The sequence below is a fragment of the Pinus tabuliformis genome, chromosome 6 (assembly GCF_031772625.1).
Source record: "Pinus tabuliformis cultivar Carrire ecotype Pingquan chromosome 6, CPIR1, whole genome shotgun sequence".
Lineage (NCBI taxonomy): Eukaryota > Viridiplantae > Streptophyta > Pinopsida > Pinales > Pinaceae > Pinus > Pinus tabuliformis.
Genome location: NC_142292.1, coordinates 1,563,042,523 through 1,563,057,865, shown reverse-complemented (window position 1 = coordinate 1,563,057,865; position 15,343 = coordinate 1,563,042,523).

The following is a 15,343-nucleotide window of genomic DNA, read 5'->3' as shown; positions in this document are numbered from 1 at the left end:
ACATTGGGAACGATATTTGAAGGACTCTACAAGGTTATTGGAAGACCTCTTCTAGAATTGGTCCATGATACTAATCATCTAAGCGAGTTTTGGCACCGAAGATTGGCCCATTTACATTATGATGCTCTTCCGAAATTGATGAAATTGGGAGTCTGGAATTCCCGATGTTCAAGTCCAACATGATGGAGTATGTCTAGGTTGTGCCAGTGGAAAGAAGACAAGGGTACCATTCCCCTCTAGAAAGAACAAGACAAATGACGTCATCCATCTCATTCATTCCGACTTATGTGGTATGATGCCCATACATTCTATTGGTGTCCATCTCTACTACATCACCTTCATTGATGACATTTTAAGAAATACATGGATATATTATTTGAAGCACAAGGATGAAGCTTTCAAAATGTTCAAGGAGTTCAAAGCTTTGGTCGAAAATAAAACAGGGAAGAAAATTAAATCTTCAGGTCCGATAATGGTGGTGAGTACATTTCGAATGAGTTCATATATTTTTGGAAGAATGAAGGTATCAAGAAAGACATGATTGTGCCCTATACTCTTGAGCAAAATGGAGTAGTTGAAAGAAAGAACAAGTCTATTGTAGAAGTTTCTCATGGCATGCTCCACGATCAAAAGTTTCGAAAGTTCTTTTGGGGAGAAGCAATGAATGTTGTCGTATATGTTCAAAATAGGGTGCCTCATCAAGAATTGGACAACAAGACCCTTGAAGAAGTGTTCACAGGCATCAAGCCTGATGTTGGTCATCTCTGTATCTTTGGTTGTCTTGTATATTTCCATGCATTGAAGGAAAAAAGAAACAAACTGGAAGCCACGAGAAGAAAAGGTACGTTTGTTGGATATTGTGAATATTCTAAAGCTTTTAGAATATATATTCCTAGTCAAAGGAAGGTTGAAATTAGCATGGATGTAACGTTTTATGAAGATGTTTCCCTTGGGAAAGAAAGGGACCTTCCTCTGCCTCCTCCTCTTGAGAAGAAGAATGATGATATGGATATTTTAGATGGTCCTTCCATGCTTGAATATGAGAGAGACATTGTTGATGATCCCACGGAGCCAATGGATCCCTTAGACCCTCCTCCATGTGATCCTCCTACCAGGAAGAGGCCACTTTGGCTTCGTGACACATTACATGATGATGAGAGATGAGTTCTCATTCGAAGATCATTTAGAGAAAGAAAGAAGCCATGCATGTACTTGGGATATGTTGCATCCATGAGCACTATGCTTCAATACGAACCTACCACCTTTGAAGAAGTCGTGAAAGAATAAGTTTGGAAGGATGCTATGGTTGAAGAATATGAGTTTATTATGAAAAATGATGTATGCGATGTTATGTCAAGACTGAATGGGAAATATGTGGTGACTTTATTCAAGATCAATCATGGAGTTGATGGTAGCATTGAAAAATATAAAGCAAGGTTCATGGCCCAAGGATTCAATCAAAAAGAGGGATAATATTATGATGACATATTTGCACCTATGGCTCAATATACAGCCATTCGTTCAATAGTTTCTCTTGCCACAATTCAAGGATGGACCCTACATCAGATGGACATAAAGACAACATTCCTCCATGGCATGTTATACGAAGAAGTGTACATTGCGAAGCCATAGAGATTTGAAGTAGAGGATCAAAAATCACATGTTTATAGCTTGAAGAAGGCATTGTATGGCTTGAAGCAATCCCCCAGAGCATGGTATGCCCACAAAGACAATTATTTGGTGAAGTTGGGATTCGCAAGAAGCAATGTTGATCCCAACCTCTATTTCGAGATAGTCCAAGGTATGTCGCTGATTTTGGTTTTATATGTTGACCATCTATTCTTGACAAGTAGTGAGCCCCTAATGATTGAGTGTAAGAGGGAGTTAGCCTCTAAATTTGAGATAAAAGACCTTGGTTTCATGAACTACTTTCTAGGCCTTGAGGTGTGGCAAAGGCCCGGTGAGATTTTCCTTTCATAAGGAAAATATGTCGTGAAGTTATTGGAGAAATTTGGAATGACAGATGCAAGTCCTTGCCAACACTGATGGAAATGAATTTCAAGAAGTTATGTGGAGAATTTGCAGGATCTGACTTGGCGAATCCACCCGAGTATAGATAGTTGATTGGGGCTATGATGTTCTTAATGAACACTCGTGCATACATATGCTTTGTAGTGAACACGTTGATTCAATTCATGACTGAGCCTCTCCATGCACATTGGATTGTTTCTAAACACATTTTGAGATATTTGCATGGGATGATCACCCTTGGTATGAGATACACTGCCAAAGATGTTCGACTTCATGGATATACTAATGTTGACTGGGCAGGAAATGTTGTCGAAAAGATTGAGAGTACCTCTAGATGTTGTTTTAGTCATGGATCTGCCATGATATCTTGAGTGAGCAGGAAGCAGAAGTCTGTAGCATTGAGTATTGTCAAGGCATAGTACATTTCCACTATCATGGCTAGTTGTGAAGCAGTTTGGTTGAGGAAGCTCTTTAGAGAGCTATTTGAGCAAATCCTAGACACTACAACAATATATTGCAACAACAAGAGTGGGATATGTCTGGTAGATAATCTTGTATTTCATGACAAGCCCAAGCACATAGAGATTCGATATCATTACATTCAAGACATGGTACATAGAGGAGTCGTTAGACTCCATTATATATTGACAAATGAGCAGATTGCAGATATGCTCACCAAGGCTTTTCTGAAAGGGAATTTCTTGGTCTTCAAATAGAAGCTTGGACTATTGGATGTGACCCTTTACGATAAGGGTATTCATTGATCAAGAACACTGAGCCGACTCTTCCCCCTGTCTAAGATCCCAAGGTGAGGAATTGAGATGGAGGGCTCGTAGGGTTGAGATATCTCTAGACAATAGGGTCGTAGATATTTCTCCTCTATCCAGTACCCATAGGGTTGGAGATGTTGCTCCCCTATCTTGGTCTTCGTAGAGTATACCCCATTTTTCATCATACCCATAAGTTGGGATTATCGGGATTACCACTCCCCGTTTAGCCAACGGTTTGAGAGTGTACTTGGGGGTGTACAACCCAATTTGATTATGATGGAGGTGTTCTACCACGTGACTCTTGAGGGTCATTGTTGGTAAGATTAGTGGGAAATAGGATGGGTTGAGATGTTCTCCCCTATATCACCTATTGCTTGATTTGGGGTTGAAGATGTTTTTCTCCCCCATGAGATTCTGCATTGAGATGTGCTCCCTGATGTTGATTCAGGCTTAGATGTGCTTCCTAATATTATTTTCAGATTAAGATGTGCTCTCTGACGTTATAGAGGGTGGTATTTAATGCTCCCAAATACTTCTTATTTAGATTCGAGAATGTTACAACAGATAGAGTTGAGCAGAGATGGGACATGATATGATGACAAGATACACATGACATAATGTAGTTGGAATTTATCCCTAGATGAGAGGGAGTGTTAATTTGGTAGCTTAGTGACAAATTCCAACCATGGGGATCAATTCCTCTTTTCGAGAGGACCAATTTTGAATATTGAAGTGCTCAATTTGGACAAGGGAAAATCTACTTATGAAGAAAAGCCCACATATGGACATTTGGACAGATCATCCCTAACACGAAATGGTCACCCTTGGAAGCCTATAAATACAAGTGACCTCAAGCTCATTTGGCCCCCACCAAGAATCATCTTATTCTCTTCTTCATTGATTCGTTCACACAGGTATAAGGCTAGGTTGAGGAAAGAGGTTCGCACAGGTTTGAAAATATAGGGTCTGGAGCTCGCATGTGTTCTAAGGTTTTGGTTTCTGACCACAAGCTCGTCAAAGGAAATTTTCGACTCTAACTACAGGCTAGCATGCTCAAGGGTGTGGTTGGAAGGTCTCAACTTCATGCACAACTCTTCCTCTGCGCGGTTGGGCTCTAGGGCTAAATTTTGACATATGACCGAAGTTGACTGCAGGTAAGAAAAATTGTCTCCGATATATATTGATGCTATAAACATATTTCTGAATGTTGTTGGATGATTTTGTATTGGGATCATTGTACTCTCTATTGAACATTTTATGACAATCTAATAGAAGAAGATTTTTCAAAGGGTTTTCCCACTTGTGGGGTTTTTCCTTGGCCTTTGACCAAATTTGGTGTCTCTTGTTGATTGTCTCCTTTGTCATTGCATTTATTGTTCTATCTTCAATTACTATTGATGATTGCAAATATTATTTTTTATTGAAAGATTGCTAATTGAAGAATTGAGTTAGGCTAAAGCAATTAAAACAACATAGAGCAATGCGAAAGTTAGCAATGACATGTTATGAAGTATATATTGCAAGTCATCACACTCTCCAAATTGGTTTAATTGGTTCATTTCTCTCAACTTGTTAATGATTTAATGTGAAGAACTAAAATAAACCCAAATTTGTGAGCATTACACCTCCATATAACTAAACAACTACAAATTTATGTTTGTGCAACATTGTCATAACCCATTTTCAATTAATTTTTAAAATTAAATAGCAAAACTTTTTCCATTATCATATTGAAAAGTGTACATAAGCATAATCACCATTATGAGAAATGAAGAAAGCAAGCTCTGTGATAAGCTAGCAATGAAGGTCTTCCTAGTTTTTTTTGCCTTAATCTCTATACTTTCATACATTATACTATTAATCACAATTTTAAAAATCCAAAATTTTAATTAAAAAACAATATCACTTGCATAAAACAATATATTTGCTTGTATAGAATGGCTCATTTTTTTTTTTGGGAAATTCAAATTTCAATTATCAAAATTTATATGTATTTAGCTTTTTTTTAAATAAAACAAAAAAATAACATTAGTCAAGTCTAAGTCCCTTTCTTTTATATATATATATATATATAAAATAACATTAGTCAAGTCCGTTTCTATATATAAAATTAATTTTAATAAAAATATTTTATTTTTATAAAATTAAAATAAAACTTCTAATTAAAATAAATATAATGTATAATTAAAATACATAAAATAAATTCATTTTATCCAATATTTCTTAATTATTTATTGATTTTTTTCCAAATCTAAATAATAATATTATTTTAATATACGATATTTTAAAATTTATACCATCATTGAAATTAAATTATATTAAGAATATTGATAACTTAATTAATTTTCTAAATTTATAATATTAATAATGAATTGAAAAATACTATTTTTTTTTCTTTTTAATAAATTGAAAAATATATATATGTGTTGGTAGTCGACATTGTTACCACTTTTATATACTACAAAATTTATTTGTGTTTCTCACTTTTTTTTGGAAATAATATAAAAAATAACTTTCCTGATATCATTTTCTTCTATTATTTTGTATATATTATTATTTTTATTTATTTAATCTAAATAAAATAAAAAAATATATTAAAATAAAAATTAAAAGTTATAAAAGTTTAATTAAAATAAATATAATGTATAATTAAAATATATAGAACAAATATTTTTATTAATATTTCTTAATTATTTATTCATTTTTTCTAAACCTAAATAATAATACCATTATAATATATCATATTTTAAAATTTATACAATCAATAAATTAAGTTTTATTAAAGATATTGATAATTAATTAATTTTCTAAATTTATAACATTATTAATCAATTAAAAATATGTATTTTTTCTCTTCACATATGATATATAATTATGAAACAATTGAAGACAAAAACATGAATAATAAGTCACATATAAATGTTGATGAAAAAGTAGATTACATTTATTGATCATTGATTATAATGCATAGAATTTTAGAAACATCTATAAATTTCTTGGAGCAAATGGTAAAACTCTCTTTTCCAAAATTCACCATATCTAGGAACATCATCTTTTTCTTGTTGTAACTTTTTTAAAAGTATTTTTGTGCTCGTAGTGGACATTGTTACTACTCCTACATTTGCATTTACTCTTTTGATTGTTTCAAGGTTTTCTAAAATTTTTGAACATCCATATAATCTTATACTACAAATGTTTTTGAGATTCCAATAAGTTTTTGGCAAGATCATTAATGCTTCACAAAGCATCAATGTAAACTTTTCAAGTTTGGGCATTTCACCTTCTTGTATCATGGGAAACTCTTCTAATTCTTCTAACTCAACCATTGAAAATGTCTTCAACATAGGAAATGCCCCGATCTCGCCAAACTCAAGAATTCTTTTTAACTTGGGACATCATACCCTATCTAATTTCATTAACCCTCTAATATTTTGTAAATGTGGAAGTTCTTCCAACATATAACACTCCCATAATTGAAGAGGATTTAAATTTTGAAATTGATAAAATTTATTTTCCATTTTAACTATGTGAGAGCTCTCTAATGATAACTTCTTCAACATTGACATATTAGTAATATCTTCTGGTAAAAAAGTTGTGAAGGTGATCTTCACTTCCAATGTTTCCATCTGAAGCATCCTCCCTAAAATGCCCTCCAAAAATGTTTCTCCATTGTTCTCTAAGTCTAAATATTTCAGTTGTATTAAATTCCCCAAGTCATTAATAGAAGCATCTTTTTGACATCTTTTTAACTCTCAACAGCTCCACGCACTAGTAGAAACCGAGAGGGATTGCAAAGAAGTGATTTGTGATATGCCATGCGGTAGACATTACAAATCATCACACTATGCAAGATATTAATACTTCAGTGCTCTCAACTTATGAATGCCCAATGGTAATTTTGTAATTCCATACCCACAAAGATCAAGAACTTGGAGATTTACAAGTTTGGAGACAGATGTTGGTAACCTTTTTATTGGCACACACTCTAATCCTAGGCGTGAAAGTTGTTTCAAACACTCGATACTCTCGTGCAATGGTTGGATGGACGTGCGACTCAAATCCAAAACCTTGAGAGGGATCATGCTCCCAATCACCCTTCTTGGAATTTTTCTCAAATTGTTGTTTCCATCCAACAATAATGTGCAGATTTCTGGAGCTTTGAAAGACTATGGAATAAAATTCAACCAGTTTCCAGTCAAAAAAATCCAAGTGCATTCTACACATTCATTTGCATCCAACGCTGTCAAACCCTTACCTATGCCACAATAGAAGTTCTCTTTCTTCTCAGTAACTTGTATTCCCCAACTACACACAATATCGCGCATTGCACACACCAATCAATATATCTCAGTGTTGGTTCAATCAAGAAACGGTCGACTAAATTATTGAGGTAGATTCTTCCGATTTCGATTTGGTCATGGCCATCCTGATCTTGTAGCAACCCTTCTCCCAACCCGAAGAAAATAATGTTGTCTACAAAAATAATTTCGTCTTGTGGGAATGCAACAGTCAAGTACAGAAAGCATAATTCAAGATTAATGTTGTAGTTGGCCAATGCGTTGTAACTCAACTTGAGGCAATCATAAACACCTTGAAGGTATTGGTTGTTGGCGTTTGACAACCTATGGACTGCCAAGTTCCATTCTTGTGCATCGTTAATGTCTGCCATTGCCCTCCCTACTGCTTTGATTGCCAAGGGAAGCCCTCCACATTTTGTAAAACAACCCTCGCCTTTCATTCGTCTATGTTTGCTGGCAGATTTCTATTGTTATGCGGAAAATCATGATAAACAAATAACTGCCAACTATCATCCTCAATCAAATCCCTAATGTAATCAATGTGGATTTATCTGCATTTACTCCCATCTCTAGCAGTGTTTTCTGGTTCCTTGAACTCACAAAATTTTGGAGTTGGAATGGTCGGTTAGCCAAAGTAGACCCAATTCCTCTAGTAATCTACCACCCTCCTACCATACATCATCCAAGAACAGCGAAATCTTTTTCCCTTGCATACTCTCATGCAACCATATTTTTATGGATTCTTCATTCATATTTTGATCTGGATTTATGTTTACTTGCATGGCTATTTGGGAAGAGAGTTGATTCCTAAGATTTGTAAAAGATGGAGACCCTGAAATAGTCAGCCAAAGAAATATTCAATTGGAAAATAAATCCCTCACCTTTTTGCTATTGAAGACAGTCTTTAGGAGGAGTGTTTTACCATAACCGTCATTGCCAAGCACGCCAATGCACTAAAAGGAAGAATGAGCCTCTACCTCGATCACTGACTTCTCTAGTGTTGCAAAAACATTGTGTTTCCCCACGATAAGGGGTTCGTTGATAAAGAAACATCTTGAACCATCAAGTTTGGTGGGTGCTGTAGAACTAGAGGATGAAACTAGAGAGGCTCAAAACTTGTCGATTCTTGAAAGTCTCCTCAGTTTAGACCATGATAGTTAAAGGAACTGATTGGATATGCTCTCTGATTTCTGAAATCAAATGAGTAATCCTTCTACTCATTTTATAATGAGAAACCATGTGACACTTTGGTATCGTACTGCATTGATGCGCTATTGTTGATGATGGTCAAAGAATCCCATCTGACTCCTTAAGCCATATATTAACAACCGCAGGTCTCATCTTATTGTTGCTTTGGGGAATGTGAATTTTCTTCCTATTTAATTCCAGGTGGTAGTGATGGATCTCCTTTAATTTCGGCTCAATTTCCATTACCAGGTGCTTCAGATTGGCTAATTCTTTCTTGGAACAGAGAGACATGTTAATGCTGTTAACTAATCCTTCAGGATTGTTATTCTATAATATGTAATTATTTTTACATTCCATTTTTATAGTTAATAAGTTACCGAGACACAATTGTTTCATACCTAGGTTTCATATGCATAAACAAGTAATTTTATCACTAATATGATGCTATTTCATTGTGGAGTGTATTTAGGCTTGTACAGTGGTATCAAAGCCCGATTGAGTTGTTTCTAAACTCCATGTATTTGAAGTCAGTGGCGTAACAATGAAGCGAAGCATGAAGTCTATGACAACAGATGAGTGCAATAGAAGGTTAGCCTAGTGGGATGCTCAAAATATTGACTCTTTGTAAGTTTTATATATTTGTGTCATAACGAAAGACGATTGGAGAAATTCAGTGGTATAAAGTTTTCTTTTACATATTCTTGGAAGTTAAAATACATGTTGGAGTTTTGAGTGCTTGTTGTTCTCAATAAAAATTTCCAAGACTGTGTCGAATGCCAATCACTAGACTAGTTGCTAAATGTCGCAGTTCCATGCATCCAAGGGCTATTTTTTGTTTTAATTTTGTGAGGCTTTATTTGCATTTATTGTCATAATTATGAGTTTAATGACAATATTTTTGAACGATAGTATTCTCATTTATAGGAGTTTAATGATAGTAAAATTTTTGAAGGATAGTATTTACATTTACAGGAGAAAACCAACATTTAATTACAATAAAATAAATTTTTGAAGGATGCTTAAAATGAAGGGTATATATTTTTGGTGGTTTGAATTAAATTTTTAATTGAAGAGTGGTCAATTTTCTGGTGATTTGAAATACTTATTTTTTTAAGAGGCCATTGGTAAAATAAAATATTTGGAGGCTAATAAAATTTGAACCTAGCTATTTGTTATGCTATTTTTGAAACTTACCATTAAACCACAAAGCCAAATTTGTTTGAAACAAGAGGAGAAACAAATTTATATCTTTTCAAAGGTAATGCATATATTTTGAATTTGAAAGGATTTGAAGAATATTTGGTTGCATAACAATTACGACTTCAATAGTTTTCATAGTTGGAGTTGTTCTTAATGGAAAGGAAAATTATCGAGAGTGGTTTAGAAAGCTTAATAGTGCCCTTGTTTTTAAATATTTGTGGGAAGTTTTTCAAGGCAAGAAGGATAGTGATGGAAAAGAAATTGCATTGGAGCTTCCTGATAACGAGAAATAGTGTGCAATTTGGGAGACAAATCACAGCAAGGCATATGCATTAATAACTCCATTAGTGATAGAAGAGGTAAGTCGGTATATCATTTCATGTGATACTGCATTCGAAGCTTTAAAGAAGTTGAAAGAATTGTATGATTCACACTCAGAACTCGAAATTATTCAGTTGTTTTTGAAGTTGTTCAATTTGGAGATGAAAGATAATGATCCATTGAAGAGTGCTTCTGAAATAAAATCCATTTTTCATGATATAAAAGTCACTGTAATTGAAGTAGATTTACAACTTACAACTTTTATAAAATTCCTTCACATTGTCTATTCACACTATTTGAAATCTCTCCAAGCTAGTGGGTAATGAAAAGACATTACATTTGATAAACTTGTAAACAAAACAGCCGAGAGAGAAAAGGCCTTTGGGAAGAAGGAAGCCCCATCTAACTCTAATGTAGAAATTTTGTGCCTTGCACAAAAGGATCAAAAGTCTCATGTTGAAACTTCTAGAGGTGATAAAAGTAGTAGAGGTCATGGTAGAAGAAATTATAGAGGCAGGGGGGGAATCAATTAGGGAGATAGACAACAAAATGATAGACAATAAAGAAATTTTAATGATAAAACAACTATCAAATGTTTTAGATGTGGTAAAATTGGTCATACGACTGCTAACTGTAAAATCCCTTGGGAGAAAGTCAGTGAAAGGAGAGAACAGTGGAATGAAAAGAAAGATCAACCACCACCAAATAAGGGAAAATTATCAAAGTCTACACATTACATTGTTTCTCACTGTAATTTTAATATTAATGATGTTTTCAACACTACATTTTCTTCATGGCGAGATAGTTGGATTTTGGATTCAGGAGCCACTTTTCATATGACATTTAGGCGAGATATTTTTGAAACTTTCAGTGATGATATTGATGGTGTTGTTTACTTTGTTGACAAGTCTCAAATTAAACCATCTGGAATTGGGTCTATTCATTTGAAGATACTGAATCTTGGAGATTATGTTCTATAGGATGTACTTTATATTCCACAGTTTTAGCGAAATTTGATGTCTCTTATCCATATTTGAAAACCAGGGCATTCTATTCATGTATTTGATGGCATCATCGAGATAAGAAGAGCATCTGATCATGTAGTTATTATGACCGATGTGGAAGAAGGTACACTTTTAGAATTAAATGGTACTTAATCTACTAATTCTCGTGAATGTTCTGCTCTTTTGGCACAACATAGTGATATCTTCTCTCCTAGCTTGTCGTGGCATGCTCGATTTGGTCACATCAATTATGGCAGCTTCAGAATTATGAAAAAGAAAGGTATTAAAGGTCTTCCTACAGTTCCAAGAAATATTACACCTTGTGATGCTTGTATTTTGGGAGAACATTGTAAACAACCTTTTCATAGTTCTTCTTTCAAATCTTCACGAAAATTAGTTCTTATACATTTAGATTTATGTAGACCAATGCCTGTTGCAACTACAAATGGAAATAAATATGTGTTGACATTTATTGATGATTACTCGAGAATGTGTTGGGTGTATTTTTTGAAAGATAAGTCACAAGTGTTTTAAGTTTTTAAAACTTTTCATTTGATGATTAAAAATGAAACTCAACAGAATATAGGAATTCTCAAAACTGATAATGGTGGCGAGTATACTTCTAATGCTTTTGAACATTATTTAAAGGACAACAGAATCAAGCATCATACTACCATACCTTATAATCCACAACAAAATGACATTGCAGAACGTATGAATAGAACTTTGTTTAATATGGTTAGATCTATGATGTTCTTTAAGAATGTTAAGTTGATGTTTTGGGTAGAAGCAGTGCTTCGTGCAGCTTATATTCGCAATCGTTGTCCTTCTTCTGTCATCAATAATGAATCTCCTTATGAAATTTGGTATAATCATCTGCCTTCTGTTCAACATTTTAGATTCTTTGGTTCTCTATGTTATGCATTAATTCCTAAACATCAGCACAACAAGTTGGGTGTTAGGAGTCGCAAATATATTTTCTTGGGATATTCTACTACTTCCAAAGCTTATAGGTTGTATGATGAGGAGAACAAGAAATTTATTCTTTCCAGAGATGTTAATTTTCTTGAATTTGACACAGATAATTCCACCATTGATAGACAACTAGCTCATTTGGAGAAATTTGCATATAAGAAGTTCTATTTTGAATCTGATAATGATGTTCCACACACAGAAGGGGGGGTTCCCATTCCGGATCAGTCTTTGGTTCTTCCATCTTTGACTCATGAGAATATTATTGCTGAAGAAAATTTGGATGATAGTAATGTTTCTGCAGGACTAGAAATTGCTCTTGAAGAGCATGTTCTTGAGCCTATTTTTCAAGATGAGCAACCATCACAACCACTTCAACAACATTTACAAAGATCCACATGTGCTCAAAGATTTCCAAGCAAGTATGATGATTTTAAATAAGAAGTTCTTCTAAAGGTGATGTTACTTCGAGTTTAGGTAACATTTCTCATGACTGCGGATTCAATCATTGTACAATTAGCGAACCTAGTTGTTTTGAAGAAGCTGCTAATTGTGATGAATGGAACGATGCAATGAAAAAGAAATATGATGCACTTATTAAGAATGGACCTTGGAGGTTAGTGGATCCTCCTACAGTTGTTGGTTGCAAATGGGTGTATAAGATCAAATACAAAGTAGATGGTTCGCTTGATAAATACAAGGCAAGTCTTGTAGAAAAAGGCTACACTCAGAAGGAAGGTGTTGTCTACAAAGACACATTTGCTCCTATAGCAAAATGGGGCACAATTAGAACTCTGTTTTCTCTTGCAACTCAGAATAGCTGGAAGATACACCATATGGATGTTAAAACAAATTTTTTGAATGGCGATTTGAAGGAGGATGTTTATATGTTTCAACCTGAAGGTTCTGCTGTTAAAGGCAAAGAGCAAAAGCTATGAAGGTTGGTTAAGGCTTTGTATGGACTGAAACAAGCATCTCGTGCATGGTATGAAAAACTAAGTGAACACCTTCTCAAGTTGAATTATAAGTTATTTGATGTGGATGATGCAACTCTTTTTGTTAAGAAAATTGGAAAGATCGTTGTATATTTGGTTGTGTATGTAGATGATTTGATGATCACATGAAATAATGATGGCTATATAGCATCTATTAAAAGAGAATTATTGAAAGTTTTTGACATCACAGATTTGGGTTTATTACATTATTATTTAGGGATTGAAGTTGATCAGAAACCCAAATATATTTTCATTTCTGAAAAAAGTATATTGGACAAATTTGGGATGCAGGATTGTAATCTTGTTGCTACTCCTATGGAGTAGAATTTGAAGCTTACTTCCACTAAAGGAAGTATGTTTGAAGATCCAAAAAAGTACATGCAACTTGTTGGAAGTTTGAATTTTCTAACTACTACTTGACGTGACGTAGCTTTTGTTATAGGGATACTTTCCAGGTTTATGCATCATCCATGTGAAGGTCATTGGAATGCAACAAAGGGAGTGCTCAAGTATTTGAAAGGCACTCGAACATATGGCATAAAATATTCCAAAGTTGCAGATTTCCATCTCACCGGTTATTCAGATTCTGATTTTGATGGTGATAAGAAGAATGGATTCTCTACTTCTGGTTATTTGATGAGTCTTGGATTAACAACCATCAGTTGGAGATCATGTAAGCAATCCGTTCCTACTGATTCTACCACCGAAGCCGAATATGCTGCGACAACTCAAGCTACAAAAGAAATCATTTGGCTTCACAAAACACTTGAAGATTTGCAGGAGAAAAAAAAGGATTCAACTCCACTACTCGTTGACAATTCTTCTGCAATTCAGTTGGCCAAGAATCTCAAGTTTCATGATCGAAGCAAGCATATTAACACAAAATATCCCTTGATTCGACATTATCTAGAGGCCAAAGTTATTCACTTGACACATTGTCCTACTTCAGAGCAAATCACAGATATATTTACAAAGCCACTAGGATGTGAAAAGTTTAAAAAGTTCAGAATGTTACTCGGCATGTCAGATGTCCCTTCAGATTAAGGGGGGAATGTTAACTAATCCTTCAGGATTGTTATTGTATAATATGTAATTAGTTTTACATTCCGTTTTTATGGTTAATAAGTTACCGAGACACAATTGTCTCTTACCTAGATTGCATATGTATAAATAAGTAATTTTATCATTAATATGATGCTCTTTCATTGTGCTCTTTCATTGTGGAGTTTATTCAGGCTCGTATAAATGTGATCGATAATTTGGTGGATAGCCATGTCTATTCCCATACCAATAAATCCATATATTAAACCAGGATCAACCATGATATGGCTTTCAGTAAAGAGGAACAGAAATATGTTCAGCTCCCTTGATAGCACAAAATAACAAAGCCCCAGACCTGTGAATATCAATATTGAAAAATCTCAAAATGAAAATTTCTCTCCCACCAATGGAATCCTCAACCAATAATAATTAGAACTACAACAATAAAGACTTGAGTAAGGGAACCAAGAATTGTGTAACTAAAAACAAACTCAGGATTTTGAACACTAATGTTGAACTTTTGTAACTGATAACTCTAATACAAAGATAAGACCAAAGAATTGCACATTTATAGTTGTGCAACAACGTAATAGTTAAATTTTCTAATTTCAATAATGAAAAAAAAGATTCTTTCATTCTTTTTCCAAGGATGTAAAAAAGCATAATTGCCATTAAAGCAAACAACCAAAACAAGATTCGTAATAGCTTGTGCGGTATTAGATCTAAGACTTTTGTGATCCATATTGTAGATAAATGTCTTTCGGATTACTCACATCATTAGGATTTGGTCGACGTTTCGAACAAACTAATGTGGTTCATCCTCAGGACAAGGTGAGAAAATCATTCAATCTTCAAGAATAAATAGCATGGATGCATCATTGCCCAGAGTTAGCCGTTGGAAACTAGTCGTTGGTGATTAGTTAATCAAGAAAAATCCAAAACGACAGTAAGGAATTATTTATTAAAATATCAAAATTTAGTTATAAAATAGTTGTTAGGAAGCATAATTATATATATTAATAATGGATAATAATACTATATGGGTTGGAATTTAGTTACAAGGTATTATTTAAGAATGGGTCATAAATTAACGAGGGGTTAAAATGAGTTATAACTATTAAAAATAGTTGTTAGGGGGTTTATATAACCTAATTACTAAAATATTAAATAATAATAGGGTTAAGAGTAAAAATATTATAAATTTATAAAGTGGTTAAGAATAAGATAAAACTATTATATATCAAAAAGAAATTAGGAGCTTAATTATTTATTTATTATAATTATGTTAAATAAATAGTATCAAAATATTATAACTTAATAAATAAATTAGGGGCTAATATATATATATATGTATGTATGTATGTATGTATTATTATAGATTAAATTGATTTATAATATTATTATTACGAATTTAATAAAAGGGGAAATACAAGCTACAAAATATGATATATTTATAAAGGATATGAGAGAACTTAAATTAATAATGATAAACAAAGAAACAAGAATATGGAAAAAAAAAAAAA